Source organism: Pezoporus flaviventris, unplaced genomic scaffold, assembly GCF_033815535.1.
Source record: "Pezoporus flaviventris isolate CSIRO_AGI_PZ_B2104156 unplaced genomic scaffold, CSIRO_AGI_Pfla_v1 ptg000006l, whole genome shotgun sequence".
Lineage (NCBI taxonomy): Eukaryota > Metazoa > Chordata > Aves > Psittaciformes > Psittacidae > Pezoporus > Pezoporus flaviventris.
In genome coordinates, this window is record NW_026892554.1 from 10,231,520 (window position 1) to 10,235,533 (window position 4,014).

General features: G+C 37.1%; 1 long non-coding RNA gene across 1 annotated transcript; it reads right to left on the reverse strand.

Moving 5' to 3' along the window:
- Window positions 1–1,324: 1,324 nt before the first annotated feature.
- On the reverse strand, window positions 1,325–3,744 carry LOC133265685 (uncharacterized). Its single transcript, XR_009742074.1, has 2 exons — window positions 3,627–3,744; window positions 1,325–1,579 (listed from the first exon to the last, which is right to left on the reverse strand). It is a non-coding gene; the product is annotated as an uncharacterized LOC133265685 (long non-coding RNA).
- Between the last annotated feature and the right edge of the window lie 270 nt (window positions 3,745–4,014).

The window sequence follows — 4,014 nt, forward strand, 5'->3', positions numbered from 1 at the left end:
TAATTTTGTACTTCTTATTTGGCAATAAGCAAGTGGGGATTTTTTGATTAGGGAAAGGTCCTTGTAATAAAAAAATAAAAAAAAAAAAAAAAGAGACTAAGAGACTTTAAACAGTAGGTTTGGGAGAAAAGAGGTTCAAAGGCATCCATTTTTATAAAACAAATAATCTATTTTTTTTCATTTTCTCCTTGTTCCCTGGCAATGCCTGCTCCAATTCTTTGTTACTGAGCTTAGGAGACTTTTACTTTCACAAGAGACATGAAAGAAGGACATTAAGTTCACGTCACATCTGTGAACATGTTGCCATGTCAACAGGCAGTACTTTGTGGCTTAATTATTGATTGACTCATGTTCCTTTAGGACATAGCACAAGCAATAACAGCACACAGAGCAGCGTTTCTAACTTAGATACCTATTTATGCCATCTAAGAGGTGTGGCACGTCCAACCTAAGCATGGCTAAGGTCTGTATCAGTCTTATAAAAGACCCTACTGCAGTCATCTTGCATAAAGAATATGATGGTCTCAAACATACATAATTATATTAATCGCATTGATAAAGAACTAGGATTAGAGCCTTAGTCTTTAAGATCTAAATCCTTAGCCTGAACAACTCCAGCTAAAGAAGAGCTCTTTTAGGTAATGAATGGATTAGTTCATACAATCACTCAGTCATTCAACAAGTTACACATAGCATCCAGAACAAGTTATTTCCAGGCATTAACTGTGAAGTAAGAAAAGGTAAGAATTTACAGTGCATTACCTAATCCATGGCAGCTATTCATGTGTGCATGGCTTTCCCTTTGTGGGTACAAGGTCGCTTTCACTGAGCAGCAAACTACCTGACATTACTTTATGTTTACTGAGATATAACAGCACGTACCCCAACCATTAACCACGTAGTACCAAATCCTACAAATTACCACCCCAGCTTGCCTCACAGGAATTTGTTCCCACAGCTATGTGTCTATATGCACCAAGCAAGGGGACTGCAAACAGGCAGAGAGGAGCACTGAGTCATTCCAAGACCTCTTAGTAAAGTGTGGGGAAGATACACAGAATTGGAAGAGAGGAGCAGTATTTTTTTTAAACGACGGATCTGAATCTGATCTATTTCAAGAACAGTAAATCAGGATTTTCTATGTTGAAGTCTTATGAAGTCTCCTTTGCAAGAGTAAATTTGGATCCTGTATCAGAAGTGCAGTCAGGCAGGATTCTTAAGCACTTGAAAACAAAGCAGAAGGGTAGGGTCTTGTTTTTTAAAACAGGGTATTTAAACTGAGCATATAGTAAAAGTCATGCAAGAATGCAAGACAGATTTCTAGTTTAAAAAAAATTTTTTTAATTTGTTTGAGTTTTACAGTATAGACAATTCCTCTGAAAATTTCATCTACCACTTATGATTTTAGGGTTAGCATGCTAGGAAGTGGATGGATAGAAAGACACAGCCAGCATCTTGTAACACCCTTTTGATGTGTGTGGTCAAGTTCACATCTTGCAAAGTTTAATATTTCAAACCCAAGTTGTGGACATAGTGCTTCTCACACTCAATTTGTCAGTGCTGTACCATTATCTATATACTGTGGGACAAAATAAGTGCTTTTTGCAGCTCAGTTCTTTACTGTGAGATACAGAAATAATTAAGACACAGCTTTGACTTAGACAGTTATATTTGAACCAAGCAAGTTTTAGTTAGGAATGCTGCACCATTTTTTGCAAGATTCTTTTTACATCGTGGAGAGATAACTCTTCAAACTCTGTTCTTCTAAGTAATTTATATATAAAATTTACATTTCTTACAGATGCATAAGTTATGCTGAAATACGTATTTTTACAATTAAACTCATATCTCTTTTCTGGTTAGAATGTATATTTATTTGGAAATTCATCTCACATTTGTTGGGCTGGCAATATTTGCTTTTCAGTACTTCACTGTTCTTCAGAATTTACTGTTGTTTCCTGTGAAGTATCATCTCCAAATCAAGAAATCTGGTCTCATGACTAAGAAAATATGTTCACCCATCAGGTCTACTGATTTTTCTCTGTTGCTGGGATCAAGTCTGCCCAGGTCTTGGAACCTCCTTTACATTATCAGGAAAATAACACTTCCTTTCTTCTACTTTTATTTTACAGGGTCTATTTGGCTGCAGATACAGTCTCAGCAGGGACAGTGCTCAGCACACTGGGATTACAAATCCTGTTAGGGCTTCTTAGCACTAAAAATGGATGATAATGAGCCTATTTTAAGTTTCAAACAAAAGTACAGCCATCCAAGACATTTATATAGACAAGTTAATTGATATACAGAAGTACTGCAGCTTTACACATTCTTTTTCCTCTCGTCTGTAAAAATGACATTTTTAGCTCCTCATTGTGCTTGCTTAGACCTACTTTTCAATTTAATGAGTGAACTTTTCTCTTACCCCTTCACTCCCCTCTCTTTAAGCATTAATCTCTTGGGTAAAACATTGTCAAATGACTCCTGAAAATCTAAAAATATAATGTCCATGGTATACCCTATCTTGGCAGTGTTATCTTCAAAGAGTTCCAGAAGGCTAGTGAAGCATGACTTCTTTTTTCCTAAACCATGTGTATACAACTAATCAGGCTGAAGGATGCTTTTACTAGATACTCCTTCTCCTAATCTACTAGAACTCTTTCAGATATCTTTCCTACAGATGAAATTAGCCTAACTGGTCTGTAATTCCACATGGTAAAATCTTTATTAAAGACTGGAGAGGATATACTTTGTGAGGTCTTGATATATGCTGCTTATTGAGCTGTAAGAGTCAGAAAAGTCCTCATTAGCCTCAGAAAGTGTTACATGAGTTATTATGTCACAATGACTCAAACTTTCCTCTTTTTAAACACTGGAATTACACTGGCCACTGGCCAGTTCTGAAAGAGCCATCTCTCTGCCCTGGCAGTGAGAGAGGAGCCCACTAGGAGTCTCAATTGTTTTGTATAACCCAATAAAGCAAAATTCCAGAGTACCCTTTTCTTGCTACGTTTGTTACAGAGAGAACCAGCAGGAAGGAAAAGAGCAGTGGACCTGGTCCCCACAAAACTGATACATCTTAATGAAAAGCAGAATTAATTAATACTTCGTTATGCTCCCTTTTTTCTGTGTTTTATATGGTCCACTATATGATGCAGCAATCCAACTGCCAACCCCAGAACGACAAATCAAGAATTTGTTTTTTCATGCAATTCCTGATTTCACCATAGCCACTCACATTTATGGCCCCACTGACAGAAGAATCTCTCAGCTGGTTTAAGACAGACTCTGCAGCTGGCACGGCATTCCTAACCAGCTGTTTGGCTGAAGGATAGCATAACCTTGCACCTTCACCCCGCAATAAAGATACAAGAGGAAACAAGATGAACCAGAAGTGAAACAGCACCGTATCATTTTCAGCAGTATGATTAGACTGTTTATTTCTTTACAGCTGGACATGCGTCCTTCTTATCTACAAGCTGCGGTGAGCCAAAATACCAAAAGTGCAGAACACAGCTGTATGAGGTCAGCATGGCATTACTCAAATTTTTAACTAAAAATATATACATATAAATTGAGATGCTGTTTGTTCTATTAAACTTACATACTGATGCACGATAAAATCCTACCTCTACCAAAGATTCATGCAGGGAGACTCTTTAATGGCTCAACAAAAATGTGCAGCTGGCACAAATCAAGTTTTTTTTCCCCAGTGGTCAGAACTGTGATTACTCTTAGGTGCATTTTCCAAAAATTTTAGAATGCAAATTACTGACAAGCTTTGTTTATCAAATGCCACAGCTCATGTTTATTATGAAGTTACAATACAGTAAGTATTACATGACAAGACTAACTGATTCACAGCAGAACTACTCCTCTACACTTTATTCTTCTGAAAAGTACAACTTATTTTCCTAATGTAGTGCTAAACAAATTATGAGCAAATATTGCTTTTACCATATGTAGTGCGCAGTAGCATCTGAGTGACTGTGATGGAGTGAAATCATCACAGCTAGA